The sequence below is a fragment of the Trachypithecus francoisi genome, unplaced genomic scaffold (assembly GCF_009764315.1).
Source record: "Trachypithecus francoisi isolate TF-2019V2 unplaced genomic scaffold, Tfra_2.0 Lachesis_group3, whole genome shotgun sequence".
Classification (NCBI taxonomy): domain Eukaryota; kingdom Metazoa; phylum Chordata; class Mammalia; order Primates; family Cercopithecidae; genus Trachypithecus; species Trachypithecus francoisi.
The window spans coordinates 86,716,655-86,736,876 of record NW_022681468.1 but is presented as its reverse complement, the minus strand read 5'-3'; the positions used below and the strand labels follow the sequence as shown (position 1 = coordinate 86,736,876).

General features: G+C 40.1%; 1 pseudogene; it reads right to left on the bottom strand.

Annotated features, from left to right (window-relative positions):
* Positions 1 to 18,744: 18,744 nt before the first annotated feature.
* Positions 18,745 to 19,788, bottom strand: LOC117071067 (annotated as a pseudogene).
* Positions 19,789 to 20,222: the final 434 nt, after the last annotated feature.

Here is a 20,222-nt window from a genome sequence, read left to right as displayed (position 1 = left end):
GTATGTGTTATATTTAATTCTTTAATTTTTGTGTTATTTCCAAGGGTACTCTCCATTGACTCTTTTAATATATTTCCACTTTGCCCCTTTAACCCGATTTCCTCTCCTGCCTTCATCATTCAACTTTATTTGATTTTGTTATATTTAATTTTTCTAATAATGACCTTTATCTTTTAAAATGGTATTTAATCATCCATAACATAATTTGTTGATTTTCTCCCACTGTGAAAGTTGAATGGACCAGAATATATTTCTACTATCTTTCTCTTCTTATTTTTGTTATGAATATAATTAATTTTTATACAGTTATGGTTTGTAACATCTGCATTCTGTTCTTTAACCACAATCCCCAGAACATTTTGATATTAGGCTTCAGAATGCTCACTTGTATCATGTTATCTCTATTCATTTCTGGTGGATTAGTGGAGTTTATACTTTAATAGTTTTCTTTTTTAAGTTTTTCTGATAGAGATGAGGGTCTTGCTGTGTTGCCCAGGCTGGTCTTGAACTCCTGGGCTCAAGAGACTCTCCTGCCTTGGCCTTTCAAAGTGTTGGGATTATAGGTGTTAGCCACTGTACCTGGCCTCTAATAGTTTTCTTTATTAAAGCGTCATGGGGACTCTTTTTTGTTTTAATTTTTGTGGGTTGTTTATTCTGTGTTTGTGAAGTCTGGTAAATTCAGTTGTTGCATCTGCCTTGATATGGGCATGCTATAACACATTTTTTTCTTGGTAAAGATAAGTCCTTTAACCATTAGATTCAATGTTTTTTTCATTTCAGAAAAGTTTTATTTTATCTTTGAACTTTTTAACCAAGTATCATGAGATCTTTCATGCTAATTTTTCATTTGTTGGACCTGACTTTAATGTTACACTTCACCTTCTTGGGTTTTGTATTTCATTTTGCTCAGGATATTTAAGCCTGTCATTTATATTCTTATCTGTGTTTTTAGCAGCATTGTTCTCTCCATTTCCCACTTTTTTTCCTGTTTTTATTGATCTTCATTTCTATCATGGTTGTCTTTGTTCATTACACTCTGAATTTTGCCAGATTATTTTTTATCACTTTATATTTTCTATTATTTATTTTCAATTCTGTCTTCTAAATATCATTTCAGAGAGAATACATTTTAGAGAAGGCATATTTTTAAAAAACTTAGAATGTTTGATCATATTTTTTGCTGCTTCATGGTATAATTTATCTGTATGTTCTTTACCTTATATAATTTTCCCTTTTTCTTCTAGTATTTTTATAAAGGTTATGTTTTATTTTTGTAATACAATTATTGTAAATAATTATATAATATTATTAATCTTTGAATATTCTAGATATTTGTGAAAGAATATTGCACAGGAGGAGCTGGGGTAGTAGGTATCATAGAAGGCAGATGAGTTTTGGAATGTTGTCTCCAAAACACCTCTCATCTGTTAGAATGACTCCTGGGCTGTAGGGTTAACTACTGGCTTAGAGTGGATTCCATAGTTGTTAATTTCGTCATGAGTCTTGTGACTTATCCTTTCCTTTCATACTAGAATGAAAATTGCCATCTGTCTGGCTTCTTCCCCATCTTCTTGCCTTCTTTCATTACACCACACACATGTCCTAATTATTCCAAAGGTGATAAATTTGTATGTTTCCCTTTAAATTCCTTTCTCTCTGTCACTCATGGAGGGTTCACATGATGCAATATTTCTGTTCCAAGTAAAGATCACAGGTTTTGATCCTCAATCCTCAGTATACATATCTCTTTTAGGGATTTCTGGGCTTCTTGACTAGCTCAAGATATTTAGAGGCATGCACTTTATCTTGGTGTTCAGTCTTGACTGGTTTAAACTTTTGATGTCCAGAAGGTTTTCTTCATATGTTGTGGTGTGGAATTGTAAATATTTTCTAGCTTTTGTAAGGTTGTGGCTCATATTTATATTTCTCCTGGTTTAAAAGAAGAGAGAGAAAGAAGTATCTCAAGTTGAGACTCTTAGATTGGAAATTTGAATTTATTTACACAAGTGAGATTCATCTAGAGTTTTATTTTTTCTCCTGTAATTGCTTGAAATTTGGATTCAAGATTATATGTGTTTTGTGAATATGTTGGGTAACATTGTGACTTTTCTATAATTTAGGGAAGTTTGATGTAAGAGAAAGGGAAATATTTTTTGAGAGAATCCTAAATTCATATATGGCCTAACCTTTTAATATCTATGTAATTTTAGATAATAAATAATTTGTTTGAGATTATGTGGCACTAACAACACCTGCTTCACAGTGTAATTGTGAGGATTTAATAGAATTTGTATAGTGAGTATTAGTTTTGATGTTACTTTAAACCTCTTTGCCTTGTACATTCTCTTTATCTTTTCCATGGAATATTATATGATTTTATGTCCATATATTAGTTTCATACTTTCAATTACATTTTATGTTTAAATTGAATATTACGGTAATCATTATGTAAATGATTAAAAATTTAAAGGGACAACATTTAATGTTGCTCTGGAATTAGCCTTTAGTCACAAAATAAAGATTTAAAGTATCCCTAGACAATGGCAAAAGGCCTTTTTTTGTCATAAGAAAATCAAATATGCCTTATTTCACCCAGTTAACAATTTCTGTGCTTGGCTACCCTGGGAAAACCAAAATGACCATAGGTGATGATTCCCCAGGCCATGTGATCTCAGTCTGGCATTCTCGGATCTCTAAGGCATCACTTTGGCCAGTACCCTCTGGGGCTGTAATTAGCAGCCCTCTTCCTGTTTTATACAGCTATGTGTGTATGTCTGCAGTGATTTCGTACTGCATCTGGTTAATCTTGTGGGAACTGTCTGCAGTGATTTCGTACTGCATCTGGTTAATCTTGTGAGAACTGTCTGCAGTGATCCCGTACTGCATCTGGTTAATCTTGTGAGAACTGTCTGCAGTGATCCCGTACTGCATCTGGTTAATCTTGTGAGAACTGTACCTATCTGAATTTTTAATGATGCTGTTTTCTTAGTTCCCTTGGCAAAGCAGGTAGGTGAGGGATAGAAATAAAATCTATACTCAGTAAATCAGTGAGCCAAGGTCTATGACTGGCAATGAGTGAATTACATTCTCCTCAATTGGGTGCAATGTCAGCCTTCTGTGTGACCATTTGCTGTTGCCACTAGAGAAGGAGGATGCAGCAGGAATCAGGCCCTGTAAAGAAAAGTCGCTGTGTATAGGCAGCTAAGAATATAGGCAGGGAAAGTGAACATCTCAGCTCCCAAAGAATGAGAATAAAGCTGTAAAAGACTGTCAGGGAAGAATCAGAGTTAATCTTATGACTATTCATCCTTCTTCCCAGATCATCCCAACTGTTTAGCCCTACTTTTCTTTCGCTTTGGGTCTCATTTTTCCTTCCTCTGTGGCCTGTGCCTTATGGTCAGCTCGGACATCCGTCAGTCTATCCAATGCCTAGAAACCTTTCACCCCTTGTTACCTTCTGTGTCACCCAGCATTCCCCTTCTCAGCCCTTTTCATTCTCATCGTGGAATCCTTTGGGTTTGATTTCAAGGTGTCCAGCACCATTCATGTCACGTCAGAGTGGCATGGAAGATTTCTGAAAATTTTGTCATCTAACCTCTAGTGGAGACTTTTAATTAATTCAACTTTTGACAACTCTATTACATTCATTATATTATCCATTCATTCATTCATTAATACATTTGACATTTACAATGTGTACCAACAAGGTGCCAGGTCAGAACTGCCCACTTACAATGTAGAACATTTCTGTGAATTTTGTTTCAATTTTCTTGTATTTCTTCTCCTTTATTCTACCATCCCACTTTATCTTCTGCCATAGAAGTTCTCTTCTCTCTCTTTGTTCTCTCTTCTCCTCCTTTATTCTTGATACCTGCTTCTATTTTGGCTCCTTGAGGCCAGCACTGGTTGTCCTCCTACCTCTGTGATGTTCTGTCTAGTTTATTGGGTCTTTTTCCTACCTTACATAATCAGTGTGGATAGTTTCTATAGTTAGGTCTTTGCTTTTTAACCATTTTTTTTCCTGTGTATTATTTCCTTCATGGACCTTATGTACTCTCATGCATCCATCTATTATTTTTATATGGATTACTATACAATTACATGTTGTATTTGTATAGTAATATACAAATATATCCTGTCTTATGTTTTCACCTGAGCATCTCAATATCTAATACTCTTATTTGCTTAAAATGCACATGACTATTTTCTCCACCCTGTCATATTTTATGTTCAACTTTCTAATCTCTACAAATTGACCTACCATTGTCCTATTTATTCGTGCTGAAATCTTGATATTTTCTTTGAGTTCATGCTCCTGCATATTCACTCCAGCTATAATAAGTCACCAATCCTTTGTTTTTTTTTTTTTTTTTTTTTTTTTGAGACAGAGTCTCGCTCTGTTGCCCAGGCTGGAGTGCAGTGGCCAGATCTCAGCTCACTGCAAGCTCCGCCTCCTGGGTTTACACCATTCTCCTGCCTCAGCCTCCCCAGTAGCTGGGACTACATTAGCTGGGACTACAGGCGCCCGCCACCTCGCCTGGCTAGTTTTTTTGTATTTTTTAGTAGAGACGGGGTTTCACCGTGTTAGCCAGGATGGTCTCGATCTCCTGACCTCGTGATCCGCCCGTCTCGGCCTCCCAAAGTGCTGGGATTACAGGCTTGAGCCACCGTGCCCGGCCTTCTTTATGCTTTAAAAAGGTTAATGGAGATGTTTGCATATGCATATCAAGGCACAGCACTTTTCCTTAAACTTTTGTCACAGAGATCTTTATTCATATTTCTTTCTGCTGACCTTCTCCCTACTATGATCCTATTGTCCTGCTACTTCCTTTTTTCCGAGATGGAAAAGATAATGATCAATAAATACTAAGGGAACTCAGAGACCGGTGCCGGCGTGGGTCCTCTGTATGCTGAGCGCCGGTCCCCTGGGCCCACTGTTTCTTTCTCTGTACTTTGTCTCTGTGTCTCATTTCTTTTCTCAAGTCTCTCGTTCCACATAATGAGAAACGCCCACAGGTGTCGGGGTCAGGCCACCCCTTCAGTTTTGTAGTTTTTGGTGAACAGGTTTTGTGTATGCACTTTATATTTATCTCTAAGTTTCATATTTCTAATGATCTTTTAAATGATGTTGGTTTTTATTTCAATTTACAATTGTTTATTCTTAGCTTATGCACACATAATCTTTGTTTGACATTGTATCCTGTAAACTTGCAAAACTTATTAGTTCTATCAGTTTTTTATAGATTATGTAGGATTTTCTTTATAGATGATTATGTTGTCAGTGAATAAAGAAATTTACTTTTAAAATTCAAGTATGAATTTATTATATTCGTTTCGTTGAATGCTGAGTAGAATTAGTTATAGCAGACATCTTTGACTTGTTCCTGTTATAATATATTCAATATTTCATCATTAAGTATAATGATAGCTGTAATTTTTTCGTAGCTACTCTTTAACAGGCTGAGAAAGTTTTCTTTATTCAATTTGCTGAAAATTTCTTTTATCTTTAGTCAGGAATGGATCTTGGATTTTGTAAAATTTTTTTTGTTTTAGAATCAGGGTAATGCTGGCTCTTTAGAATGAGTTGGGAAGCATATGCTCTTCTTAAATTTTCTGCCATAATTTTGTAGAATTCATATAATTTTTTTCTTTAAAAAGGGAAGTACTTACGTTTTTTTTCCCAGTAAGCTACCCTTAAGTAAATCTAAAGGACAGTGGGAAACTTTGATATGCATTGGTGGACCCCTGGTGGAGATTTCTGGTTCTTGATTATTTTAACACTGGGGATAGAATCTGGTGGAATAATGTCAATGCTACCATGATTAAGAGATGTGTAAGAAATGCTTTATGTAAGAGAGAAAATAGTCTTTATGAGAATCTGCCTGATGGAAAGAAGTTGGTGAGACAATAACAATATAAATTAGTGACAAAATTTGAATTGACAAATAATAATTGTATATATTTATGGGGTACAATGTAATGTTTTGATACATGTTTAAATTGTGGAATGATTAGGTTGATCTCATTGACATACATATCTTTTTTGTGGTGAAAACATTTAAAATCTACTCTGTTCATTTTGAAACATACGATACCTTGTTGTTTATTACAGTCACCATTTTGTGCAATAGTTCACTGAAACTTTGTCTAACTGAAACTTTGAACCCTTTTATCAACATCTACCTTTTCCATATCTATCCCCAACTCCTAGCCTCTAATAATCACTGTTCCATTCTCTATTTCTATGAATTTAACTTTTTTAGATTCCACATATCAGTGAGATCATGTGATATTTGTCTTTTCATGCCTGGCTTATTTCACTTAGCATGATGTCTTCTGGGTTCATTCATGTTGTCACAAATATCAGGTTTTCCTTCCTATTAAGACTGAGTAGTATTCCATTGTCTATATACACTACATTTTCTTCATCCATTTGTCTGTTGATAGACACCTGTGCTAATTGCATATTTGGATATTGTGAATAATGCTGCAATGAACATGAGCCTGGAGATACCTCTTCAGCATACTGACTTCAATTCCTTTGGAAATATACAAAGAAGTGGGATTGCTGGATCATATAGTAATTCTATTTTTAGTTTTATGAGTAACTTTAATCTGTTTTTCATAATAGTATTAATTTACATTTTCACCAACAGTGTATGGGGGTACCCTTTTCTCTGTATCTTCTTCAACACTTGTTATCTTTTATCGTTTTGATAGTAGCCATTCTAACAGGTATGAAGTAGCATCTCACTGTCATTTTAATTTGCATTTCCCTGATAATTAGCATGACGAACTTTTTTATGTTAGCCATTTGTGTGTATTTTTTTGAGAAATGTCTACTTAGGGCCTTGCCTATTTTTTGACTTGGTTATTTGTTTTCTTGGTATTGAATTGAGTTCCTTATACATTTGGAGATTAGCCTTTCATCAGATGTATGCTTTGTAAATATTTTCTCACAACTTGTAGGTTGTCTCTTCACCATATTGTTTCCTTTGCTCTGCAGAAGCTTTTTAGTTTGATGCAATCCCATATATTTTTGCTTTTGTTGCCTGTGATTTGGGGATTATATCCACAAAATCTTTGACCAAACCAACATTGTGGAACTTTCCCCCTATGTTTTCTTCTAGTAGTTTTACAGTTTTATGTTTAAACCTTTAATCCATTTTGAATTGATTTTTGTGTATGGTATGAGATAGAGGTACACACCATACACATTCATGTTCTTCTGCATGTGCATATCTAGTTTTCTTAACACCATTTATTGAAACAACAGTCTATTCTTCATTACATGTTCTGGGAACTTTGTTAAAAATCTATTGGCCATAAATGCATGGGTTTGTTTCTGGGCTCCTATTCTGTTCCCCTGGTCAATGTGTCTGTTTTTGTGCAAGTATCACATTGTTTCGATTAATATGATTTTGTGATACATATTTTTTTGGAGCAGGGGGAATCAATTTTTATTTGGGTTTCTCACAGTGGTAAGAGAACAACCACAGCACAGGAAATGCATCTCTAAGATTGCCCAGAAAACTGACGAGCTGAATCCTATTGCTTAAAAATACACATATGCACAATAACTGACAAATGGTGATGTGCCTCACACAGGAATGTGTTTGCATTTGCAATAATACTGTGTACAGATTTCACTTTGTTCAACATAGATTTTGGTTTTGTGGAATTCAAATGCAGATGCTCATTCACTTCACAGCCTTGGATTTGTCTGTTTTGGAGAGATATCTACCTCCACGAGTTATATCTACATGAAAACCACAGACAATGAAGGTATTTCTTCACTGACTTATTTATTCTTTTGACTGTAGCACCAAACCCTTGATGACATCCTTCCTTTTAATTCATGTGGAAACCAGACTTAATCAAATCTCACTGGTCCCCTCACTATTCCTTCAAATTCCCTATTTCTATCTCTTCCTGAGGGGGGTAACCTCCTCTAGCAGGGGTCAGACTGTGACTTGGGAATCAAGCCTAGGTCTGCAGTTTGCATTTTGATCGTCTTGTAAAATCTGGTAGGACACTGCAGTGAATCCAACAGTTAACACTCACAGCAGTTCCCTGCTCTAACTTGGGAAAGAGACTTCAAAGGGTCAGGATTCATCCATTTGATCAGTTAACTGAGAAGGATTCATTTTGGTAAAACTTGTTCAGCTTTGAGACACCTCAGTGAGTTGTTTGAGATTTTTTTTTTAAATTATACTTTAAGTTCTAGGGTGCATGTGCAGAACGTCCAGGATTGTTACACAGGTATACACGTGCCATGGTAGTTTACTGCACACATCAACACGTCATCTACATTAGGTATTTCACCCAATGCTAACCATCCTCCAGCCCCTACCCCTAGACAGGCCTCAGTGTGTGTTGTTCCCCTCCCTGTGTCCATGTGTTCTCACTGTTCAGTTCCCATTTATGAGTGAGAACATTGGGTATTTGGTTTTCTGTTCTTGGATTAGTTTGCTGAGAATGATGATTTCCAGCTTCATGCCTGTCCCTGCAAAGGACATGAACTCATCCTTCTTTATGACTGCATAGTATTCCATGGTGTATATGTGCCACATTTTCTTTATCCAGTCTATTATTGATGAGCGTTTTGGTTGGTTCCAAGTCTTTGCTATTGTGAATGGTGCTGCAATAAACATACATGCGCATGTGTCTTTATGGTAGAATGATTTATAATCCTTTGGGGGTATACCCAGTAATGAGATTGCTGGTTCAAATCATATTTCTAGTTCTAGATCCTTGAGGAATCACCACACTGTCTTCCACAATGGTTGAACTAATTTACACTCCCACCAACAGTGTAAAAGTGTTCTTAATTCTTCACATCCTTTCCAGCATCTGTTGTTTCCTGACTTTTTAATGATCACCATTCTAACTGGTGTGAGATGGTATCTCATTGTGGTATTGATATGCATTTCTCTAATGACCAGTGATGATGAACTTTTCTTTCATATGTTTGTTGGCTGCATAAATGTCTTCTTTAGAGAAGTGTCAGTTCATATCCTTCACCTACTGATGGGTTTGTTTGTTATTTTCTTGTAAATTTGTTTAAGTTCTTTGTAGATTCTGGATATTAGACCTTTGTCAGATGGATAGATTGTAAAAATTTTCACCATTCCATAGGCTGCCTGTTCACTCTGATGATAATTTCTTTTGCTGCGCAGGAGCTCTTTAGTTTAATTAGATCCCATTTGTCTATTTTGACTTTTGTTGTAATTGTTTTTGGTGTTTTAGTCATTAAGTCTTTGCCCATGCCTATGGACTGAATGGTATTGCCTAGGTTTTCTTCTAGGGTTTTTTATGGTGTTAGGTCTTACGTTTAAGTCTTTAATCCATCTTGAGTTAATTTTTGTATAAGGTGTAAGGAAGTGATCCAGTTTCAGTTTTGTGCATATGGCTAGCCAGTTTTCCCAACACCATTTATTAAATAGGGAATCCTTTTCTCATTGCTTGTTTTTGTCAGGTTTGTCAAATATTAGATGGTTGTAGATGTGTGGTGTTATTTCTGAGGCCTCATTTCTGTTCCATATCTGTTTTGGTACCAGTACCATGTTGTTTTGGTTACTGTAGCCTTATAGTATAGTTTGAAGTCAGGTAGTGTGACGCCTCCAGCTTTGTTCTATTTGCTTAGGATTGTACTGGCTCCGTGGGCTCATTTTTGGTTCCGTATGAATTTTAAAGTAGTTTTTTCCAATTATGTGAACAAAGTCAATCGTAGCTTGATGGGGATAGCATTGAGTCTATAAAAACTTTGGGCAGTATGTCCATTTTCATGATATTGATTCTTCCTATCCATGAGCAGGGAATGTTTTTCCATTTGTTTGTGTCTTCTCTTATTTCCTCGAGCAGTGGTTTGTAGTTCTCCTTGAAGAGGTCCTTCACATCCCTTGTAAGTTAGATTCCTCGGTATTTTATTCTCTTAGTAGGAGTGTTAATGAGAGCTCACTCATGATTTGTTTCTCTGTTTGTCTGTTTTTGGCTTATAGGAATGCTTCATTTTTGCACATTGATTTTGTATCCTGAGACTTTTCTGAAGTTGCTTATTAGCTTAAGGAGGTTTTGGACTGAGATAATGGGGTTTTCTAAACATATAATCATGTTATCTGCAAACAGACAATTTCTTTCTCTTGCCTGATTGCCCTGGCCAGAACTTCCAATACTATGTTGAGTAGGAGTGGTGAGAGAGGGCATCCTTGTCTTGTGCCAGTTTTCAAAGGGAATGCTTCCAGTTTTCCCCCATTCAGTATTGGCTGTGGGTTTTTCATAAATAGATCTGCTTATTTTGAGATACGTTCCATCAATACCTAGTTTATTGAGAGTTTTTAGCATGAAGGGCTGTTGGATTTTGTCAATGGCCTTTTCTGCATCTATTGAGATAATCATGTGGTTTTTGTCATTGGTTCTATTTATATGATGAATTACATTTATTGACTTTCTTATGTTGAACTAGCCTTGCATCCCAGGGATGAAGCTGACTTGATCGTGGTGGATAAGGTTTTGATGTGCTGCTGGATTTAGTTTGCCAGTATTTTATTGAGGATTTTTGCATCGATGTTCATCAGGGATATTGGCCTGAAATTTTCTTTCTTTCTTTCTTTCTTTTTTTTTTTGTGTCTCTGCCAAGTTTTGGTATCAGGATGATGCTGGCCTCATAAAATGAGTTAGGGAGGATTCTCTCCTTTTCTGTTGTTTGGAATAGTTTCAGAAGGAATGCTACCAGCTCCTCTTTGTACCTCTGGTAGAATTCGGCTGTGAATCCATCTGGTCCTGGACTGGTTTTTGGTTGGCAGGCTATTACTTATTGCCTCAATTTCAGAGCCTGTTATTGGTCTATTCAGGGATTCAACGTCTTCCTGGTTTAGTCTTGGGAGGGTATATGTGTCCAGGAATTTATCCATTTCTTCTAGATTTTCTAGTTTATTTGCATAGAGTTGTTTGTAGTATTCTCTGATGGTAGTTTGTATTTCTGTGGGATCAGTGGTGATATCCCCTTTATCATTTTTTATTGCATCTATTTGATTCTTCTCCTTTTTCTTCTTTATTAGTCTGGCTAGTGGTCTATTTTGTTGATCTTTTCGAAAAACCAACTCCTGGATTCACTGATTTTTTTTGAAGGTTTTTTTGTGTCTCTATCTCCTTCAGTTCTGCTCTGATCTTAATTATTTATTGTCTTCTGCTAGCTTTTTGTATGCTCCTGCCTCTTTAGTTCTTTTAATTGAGATGTTAGGGTGTCGATTTTAGATCTTTTCTGCTTTCTCTTGTGGGCATTTACTGCTATAAATTTCCCCTCTACACACTGCTATAATTGTGTCCAGAGATTCTGGTACGTTATGTCTTTGTTCTCATTGGTTTCAAATAACTTATTTATTTCTGCCTTAATTTCTTTATTTACCCAGTAGTTATTCAGGAGCAAGTTGTTCAGTAGCCATGTAATTGTGTGGGCTTGAGTCAGTTTCTTAATCCTGAGTTCTAATTTAATTGCACTGTGGTCTGAGAGATTGTTATGATTTCCTTTTTTTTTTTTTCATTTGCTGAGGAGCGTTTTACTTCCAACTATATTGTCAATTTTAGAATAAGTACAATGTGGTGCTGTGAAGAATGTATATTCTGTTGATTTGGGGAGAGTTCTGTAGATGTCTATTGGCTCCACTTTGTCCAGAGCTGAGTTCAAGTCCTGGATATCCTTGTTAACTTTCTGTCTCGTTGATCTGTCTAATATTGACAGTGGAGTGTTAAAGTCTCCCACTTTTACTGTGGAGGGGTGGGGGTCTAAGTCTCTTTGTAAATCTCTAAGAGCTTACTTTATGCATCTGGGTGCTCCTGTATTGAGTGCTTATATATTTAGGATAATTAGCTCTTCTTGTTGCATTGATCCTTTTACCATTATGTAATGCCCTTCTTTGTCTCTTTTGATCTTTGTTGGTTTAAAGTCTGTTTTATCAGAGATTAGGATTGCAACCCCTGCTTTTTTTTTTTTTTGCTTTCAATTTGCTTCATAAATATTCCTCCATCCCTTTATTTTCAGTCTATGTGTGTCTTTGCATGTGAGATGGGTCTCCTGAATACAGAACACTGATGGGTCTTAACTCTTTAGCCAATTTACCAGTCTGTGTCTTTTAATTGGGGCATTCAGCCTGTTTCCATTTAAGGTTAATATTGTTATGTGTGAATTTGATCCTGTCATTACGATGCTAGCTGGTTATTTTGCTGTTGATGCAGTTTCTTCATAGTGTCAATGGTCTTTACAATTTGGTATGTTTTTGCAGTGGCTGGTACCAGTTGTTCCTTTCCATGTTTAGTGCTTCCTTCAGGAGCTCCTTTAAGGCAGGCCTAGTGGCGACAAATTCTTTCAGCATTTGCTTGTCTGTAAAGGATATTATTTCTCCTTCACTTATGAAGCTTAGTTTGGCTGGATATGAAATCCTGGGTTGAAAAATCTTTAAGAATGTTGAATTTTTTTTTTTTTTTTTGTAATATTGGCCCCCACTCTCTTCTGGCTTGTAGAGTTTCTGCCGAGAAATCTGCCATTAGTCTGATGGGCTTCCCTTTGTGTGTAACCCAACCTTTCTCTCTGACTGCCCTTAACATTTTTTCCTTCATTTTAACCTTGCTCAATCTGATGATTCTGTGTCTTGGGGTTGCTTTTCTTGAGGAGTATCTTTGTAGTGTTCTCTGTATTTCCTGAATTTGAATGTTGGCCTGCTTTGCTAGGTTGGGGAAGTTCTCCTGGATAATGTCCTGAAGAATGTTTTCTAACTTGGTTCCATTCTCCCTGTCACTTTCAGGTACAGCAATCAAAGGTAGATTTGGTCTTTTCACATAGTCCCATATTTCTTGGAGGCTTTGTTCATTTCTTTTCATTCTTTTTTCTCTAATCTTGTCTTTTGGATTTATTTCATTAAGTTGATCTTCAATCTCTGATATCTTTTCTTCCACTTGATCGATTCAGCACTTGATACTTGTGTATGCTGCATGAAGTTCTCCTGGTGTGTTTTTCATCTCCATCAGGTCATTTACGTTCTTCTCTAAACTGGTTATTCTAGTTAGCAATTCCTCTAACCTTTTTTCAAGGTTCTCAGCTTCCTTACATTGGGTTAGAACATGCTCCTTTAGATTGGAGGAGTTTGTCATTACCTACCTTCTGAAGCCTACTTCTGTCGATTCGTCAAACTCATTCTCCATCCAGTTTTGTTTTGTTCCCTTGCTAGCGAGGAGTTGTGATCCTTTGAAGGAGAAGAGGCATTCTGGTTTTTGGAATTCTCAACCTTTTTGCTCTGGTTTCTCTCCATCTGGATGGATTTATCTACCTTTGGTTTCTGATGTTGGTGATCTTCCGATGGGGTCTCTGAGTGGATGTCCTTTTTGTTGATGTTGATGCTATTCCTTTCTGTTTGTTAGTTTTTCTTCTAACAGTCAGGCCTGTCTGCTGCAGGTCTGTTGGTGTTTGCCCTTGCTATACTCCAGACCCTGTTTGCCTGGGTTTCGCCAGCAGAGGCTGGAGAACAGCAAAGATTGCTGCCTGTTTCTTCCACTGGAAACTTTGTCACAGAGGGGCACCCATCAGATGCCAGACAGCTCTCCTGTATGAGGTGCAGGTGGCACCTACTGGGAGTTGTCTCCCAGTCAGGATACACGCAGGTCAGGGACCCACTTGAGGAGGCAGTCTGACCATTATCAGAGCTTGAATACTATGCTGGGAGATCTGCTGCTCTCTTCAGGGACATCAGTCCTTTCAAGGATGCTTTAAGTCTGCTGAAGTTGTGCCCACAGCTGCCCGTTACTGAGGGTGCTTTGTCTCAGGGAGTTGGGGGTTTTATCTATAAGTCCCTGACTGGGGCTGCTGCCCTTTTTTCAGAGATGCCCTGTCCAGAGAGTAGGAATCTAGAGAGGCAGTCAGGCTGCTGTGGCCTTGCTGAGTTGCGGTGGGCTCCACCCAGTTCAAACTTTTTGGTGGCTTTGTTTACACTGTGAGGGTAAAATTGCCTACTCAAGCCTCAGCAAAGGTGGATGCCCCTGCCCCCATCAAGCTCGAGTGTCCCAGGTCGATCTCAGACTGCTGTGCGAGAATTTCAAGCCCAGTGGATCTTAGTTTGCTGGGCTCTATAGGGGTGGGAGCCAGACCACTTGGCTCCCTGGCTTCAGCCCCGTTTCCAGGAGAGTGAATGGTTCTGTCTTGCTGACCCCATTGCCCCCATGATCCAATCACTGCCAGTTGCCACTGTGGCATGAAAAGAAAAGAAAAAAAAAATCTCCTGCAGCTAGCTTGGTGTCTGCCCAAACAACTGCCTAGTTTTGTGCTTAAAACCTAGGGCCCTTGTGGCATAGGCATTGGAAGGAATCTCCTGGTCTGTAGATTGTGAAGACCATGAGAAAAGCACAGTTTCTGGGTGGAGTGCACTATTCCTCATGGTACAGTCCCTCAGGGCTTCCCTTGGCTAGGGAAGGTAATTCTCTCGACCCCTTGCACTTCCCGGGTGAGGCGACGCCCCATTCTGCTTTGGCTCACCCTCCATGGGTTGCACCCACTGTCCAACCAGTCCCAATGAGATGAACCAGGTACCTCAGTTGGAAATGCAGAAATCACCTGCATTCTGCATTGATCTCACTGGGAGCTGCAGACTGGAGCTGTTCCTATGTGGCCATCTTGCCAGCAAATTCTGAGATTTTTTTAAACAGTGCAAGGAAAGACATATGAGGGGTGCTGGCGTATTCTCTAGCCACATGCCAGCTTGCTTGCCCCTGTTGGATTCAGCAGAGGGAGACAGGCCTTGCCATACCTTTGGTGTCTGCCAAAGCTTTCTCCTGGCAATTCTTGGCAGTGCCGATATCTGGGCCACAGTTAGTCCAAGTTTATCACTGAAGATCCAATTAAACTTTTGTCTGAAATTCCACTTTTGCCTTTTGTCCTAAGGTGGGGGGTTGTGGATATCCCCAGGGGCTGATACCAAGGACCAGGAACAGCTGAGGGAGGCAGAAAGGTTCAGAGTACGTCTCTATTTACAGGGAACAGAACACAGGCCTCCAAGTGTCCATGGAGCAATGTTCAAATTGCGGTGATTACTCATCACTGTGAAACCTCGACTTTGAGCACAGTATCTCTGGCAAGCACAGGGGACCGCAGTCAACAATGCTGCTGAATAGACCTGAGTACATAGTAAGACATCTGTTTGGTAAACAGTAAATGCATACAATAAGTTACCTTGAGAGGAACCTCTGTGCTCCAGATGTGTGAGTTCATGTGAATAGAATGGCCACAATTCAAAGAATCTTCACAGGAAAACAGGGCTCAGAGCTCACCCACAATGAACAGACAGACAAAGGTCACCCAAACAGTCATTGTGTATAGGCTTCACTTTATTCAACATGGATTTAGTTTTGTGGAATCCAAATGAAGACATTCATTCACTTCACAACCTTGGATTTGTTTGGTTTTGGTGAGATATCTACCTCTGTGAGCATATCTGCATGAAAACCATAGACAATGAAGGTATTTCTTCCAAGGTGTCACTGTTAAACAATCAAAGATCCCACCCCCTTCTACACACACACACACACACAATGCTCATTCAGAATCAAAGACAAAATACTGTGTGAGCATGAGGCTATGGGGTTGCCCCTTTTCAGGACCCAGGGCTTCCTCAGTCCATTTCCTCATATGGAACAATAAGACATAAAGGCCTACAGAGATTGTACTTGGCGTGGAGGCTGACACTGGTCTCCTGTGGGCACAGACCAAATAGCAGAGATGCACAAAGCTGCACCTGTATCTATTGTATGACCTAGTGCCTCCTGCTCAGAGGTTCCAAAGATAGCCCCCACACCAGCCTTCACACAAAACATCTCCTTCTGGCTCAACTGCAGCCAGGCTCTTTAAAGCCCAACTTGGGAAAGAGCCACAAACATCCCTTTTCAAGAAGAGAATTCTTGCCTGCTGTAGTAATTCATTCTCACACTGCTATAAAGATGGTACCCAAGACTGGGTAACTTATGAAGGAAACAGGTTTAAGTGACTCACAGTTCTACATGTCTGGGAAGGCCTCAGGAAACTTAAAATCATGACGGAAGGGGAAGCAGGCATGCCTTACATGGTGGCAGGCGAGAGAGCATGTGTGTATTGTAACTCTCTCTTTGTGTTTCTGCGTAGCAGGAACTGTCACACACTTATAAAACCATCAGATCTCATGAGAACTCACTACTATGAGAACAGTATGGGGAACATCGCCCCCATGATCCAATCACCTCCCACCAGGTCCTGCCTTAGATACATGGGGATTACAGGGATTACAATTCGAGATGAGATTTGGGTGGGGACACAGTCAAACCATATCATTCAGCACTTAGCCCCTCTCAAATCTCATGTCCTCACATTTCAAAACCACTCATACCTTCCCAACAGTCCCCCAAAGTCTGCACTAATTCCAGCATTAACCCAAGAGTCCAAGTCCAAAGTCTCATGGGAGACAAGGCAAGTCCCTTCTGCCTAGGAGCCTGTAAAATCAAAAGCAAATTATTTCCTTCCAAGATATAATTGGGATACAGCATTGGATAAACGCTCCCATTCCAAATGGGAGAAATTGACCAAAATAAAGAGGATATAGGCCCCATGCAAGTCTGAAATCCAGCAGTACAGTCATTAAATATTAAAGCTCCAAAGTAAAACTTCTTTGACTCCAGGTCTCACATCCAGGGAACACTAATGCAAAGGGTGGGCTCCCATGTCCTTGGGAAGCCTTACTTCATTGGCTTTTCAGGGTACAGCCTGCCACCCCAGCTGCTTTCACAGCTAGCATTGAGTATCTGCAGCTTTCCCAGGCACACAGTGCAGGCTTTCAGTGGATCTACCTTTCTGGGGTCTGGAGGATGGTGGGCCACGTCCCACAGCTCCACTAGGGAGTGCCCCAGTGGCGACTCTCTATGGTGGCTCCAACCCCACATTTCCCCTTTCCACTGCCCTAGCAGAGGTTCTCCATGAGGGCTTCACACCTGCAGTAGACTTCTGCCTAAACATCCAGGCATTTTTATACATCCTTTGAAATCTAAGTGGAGGTTTCCAAACCTCAATTCTTGAATTCTGTGTACCTGCAGGCCCAACACCATGTGGAAACCTCTAAGGCTTCAGGCTTGCACCCTCTGAAGCAATGGCCCAAGCTGTACCTTGACCACTTTTAGACACTACTGGGGTTGGAGTAATTGGGATCAAGTCCCAAGGAGGCTGCACAGAGCAGGGGGGCCCTGGGCCCAGCCCATGAAACCATTTCTCCTATGTCTCAGGGCCTATGATGAGAGGGATTGCTGTCAAGATCTCTGACATGTCCTAGAGACATTTTCCCCATTGTCTTGGCTATTTATATTGGATCCTTGTTGCTTATGTAAATTCCTGCAGCTGCTTGAATTTCTCCCCAGAAAATAGATTTTTATTTTCTATTGCATTGTCAGGCTGCAAATTTTCCAAACTTATGCTCTGCTTTCCTTTCACACGTAAGTTCCAATTTCAGATAATCTCTTTCAAGGTCAAAGTTCCACAGATCTCTAGGGTGGCAGAAAAGTACTGCCAGTGTCTTTGCTGAAGGATAGCTAGAGTGGCCTTTGCTCCAGTTCCCAAGAAGTTCCTCATCTCCAACTGGGACCAACTTAACCTGGACTTCATTGTCCACATCATTTTGGTCAAAAGCATTCAACAAGTCATTAGGAAGTTCCAAACTTTCCCACATATTCCTGTCTTCTTTTGAGCCCCCCAAACTGTTCCAACCTCTGCCTGTTACCCAGTTCCAAAGCCGCTTCCACATTTTCAAGTATCTTTATAGCAGTACCCTACTCTTTGTGGTACCCATTTACTGTATTAGTCCATTCTCACATTGCTATAAGGATACCGCTGCCTGAGACTGGGTAATTTACAAAGGAAATAGGTTTAAATGACTCACATGGCTGTGGTGGGAGCCCTCAGGAAACTTACAATCATGGTTGAAGGGGAAGCAGGTATGTCTTACATGGTGGCAGGTGAAAAAGCATGTGTGTGTGTGTGTGTGTGTGTGTGTGTGTGTGTGTGTGTGCCTGTGTATGTAGGAGGAACTGTCAAACACTTATAAAACCGTAAGATCTTGTGAGCACTCACTATCATGAGAACACCATGGGGAAAACTGCCCCCACGATCCAATCACCTCCACTGGGTCCCACCCTTGACATGTGGGCGTTATGGGAATTACAATTTGAGATGAGATTTGGGTGGGGACACAGCCAAACCTGCCAACTGGTAAAGTTCTTTTTTCTAGCTGTCTTTTGTTATTTGTTTTTAAAAGAAAAACCAAAGAGAAGGCAGTATAATCCACACCTGAACCAGTCTGCAGCCAGCCAGAGCCTGCTGGGAAGGGACCTTTCAAGGATGCTTTAGGTTGTCCTGATGTACATGGTGCATAGATCTTTTCACCCGGAATTCGAGAGATCAGCATGCTCCCTACGAACCTACCACACAACTGCCCATCAGTTCTCATCCTCCCACAGGATTAGCCTAATTCTGGCTCTGCAGACACTGGCAGCCACAGATGACAAACCCTGAGCCTTAGTGGGCTTCTCTCTTTGAAGTGTACCTGGAGATGTAGGAAAATGCAGGAGAGGACTTAAGGGGGGGGAGGTGTCTGTATTATTTTCTGTGAAAGTCATTTAATTATTTTCTCGTGGTTTTCCCCTATCCTGGTTGCTTTGCCAAGTTCTTGGGAGCTAACAGGACCTCCTCTACCTGGAGGAACTGCTGCTCTGGGAGTTCGGAGAGTCCTGCTCAATGATTTGTGTTCACCAGCAGGCACACAGGTGACCATGTCAGATGGGGATGCCCAGGCTCTCAAGCCTGCTCCTCAGATAGGGTAGAGGACTTACACCTCATCTCTAGGGGACTGCAAATGGTAGCTGTCACAGAAGTCCAGAGGCCCATCCAGAGCATCATCTATGAATGTGCTGAACTCTGAGGTCATTGTGAAGCTGCCCCTGGCTGTACCCACACATTTCGATGCCTGAGTCCTCTGTGAAGTGGTGATGTCTCCCGGGTGTCTTGTCTTTGCTGTCAGAAGGTGTGCTGCCATGCTTAGAGCTGTCATCTCTCAGCAGCTCCTCCTCACACTCTGAATACTTATCCAGGAACGCCCCTGGGTTCAGCTTCCCAGGCTGACCACAGAGCCACTGGGTTCTACTCCTGGGGCTTTGGTGGCTGGCTGTTTCTCAGTCAGCTGGTAGGTCAGAGGGGTCAGGGTCAGTGATGCTTGGGGTCTTGTGCTGCTTCTGCTGGCTCCAGACTAGTGGTTGCTCTTCCAAGTGTCACCCACAGTGCCACATTGTGAAGGCAGCTGCTGCTGCTGCTCCTGTAGCTGGAAGGTACTGTATGGGAGGGGAGGAGGTGGAGGTTAGTTCACCACTTCCTCATAAGAAGGCAATAAATAGTTTGGTGAAATAAAATGGTAGCACTGAGTAATTGTGGGCTTCTGGATAGGCAGTCAGGTTGATTTCATGTTGCTACTGCTGGACTTGAGGGCTGTGCTTGGCTGTGGTGGCAGATGCAGCAGCAGCTCAGGATGATGGTGATGGTCCACACCAGCCAGAACCACCAATGTTCATAGCAGTAGTTATGACACTGAGACTGCTCACAGCAGTGTCCTGTTGTGTCACAAATGTAGCTTTGATTGTTGGTGCACACACAGGCTTCTTTATCCTGTGGGGGTTCAGGGGGCTTGGCAGTGCCTAGAGGAGCAAGAGCTCCATGCCACCTGGAAGGTTTCTCCTTTCCATAATCCTCCTGTTCCTCTGATACAGCATGGGCACCTCCCTCCACCCTTGCTGCACTTCTCCTCTACCCCCTTCTTCCTTTTGTTCTTTTCCTGAAATACATTTTGAAGTCAGATTGTGAGGCCTTCAGCTTTGTTCTTATTGCTCAAGAGTCTTTTGGCTATTCAGGGTCTTTTGTGGTTCCATGTAAATTTTCAAATTGTTTTTTCTATTTCTGTGAAGAATGACATTGGAATTTTGATAAATATTGCATTAAACCTATAAATCACTTTGGGCAGTAAGGACATTTTAAGAATATTAATTCTTCCTACCCATGAACATAAAATCTCTCTCCATGTATTTGTGTCATCTACCATTTTTTCATCAATGTTTTATAGTGTTCAGTATACAGATCTGTCACCTCCTTGGTTAAATGTACTCCTAAATACAATCCTAAA